At 62.2% G+C, this 209-nt stretch overlaps 1 protein-coding gene across 6 annotated transcripts in view; it reads right to left on the reverse strand.

Moving 5' to 3' along the window:
• The window catches only part of ABR (ABR activator of RhoGEF and GTPase), a 207,990-nt gene that overhangs the window by 46,587 nt on the left and 161,194 nt on the right, over positions 1 to 209 (reverse strand). The window lies entirely within an intron of this gene.

Raw genomic sequence — 209 nt, forward strand, 5'->3', positions numbered from 1 at the left:
TCCCAGATATGGGGACCCCGACAGGGCTCCAAGCACCTTCCCAGATATGGGGACCCCGACAGGGCTCCAAGCACCCTCCCAGATATGGGGACATGACAGGGATCCAAGCACCCTCCCAGATACGGGCACCTGACAGGGATCCAAGCACCCTCCCAGACACGGGGACCCCAACAGGGCTCCAAGCACCCTCCCAGATACAAGGACCCCAA

The sequence above is a fragment of the Sapajus apella genome, unplaced genomic scaffold (genome assembly GCF_009761245.1).
Source record: "Sapajus apella isolate SASKATOON/1434 unplaced genomic scaffold, GSC_monkey_1.0 scaffold136, whole genome shotgun sequence".
NCBI lineage: Eukaryota > Metazoa > Chordata > Mammalia > Primates > Cebidae > Sapajus > Sapajus apella.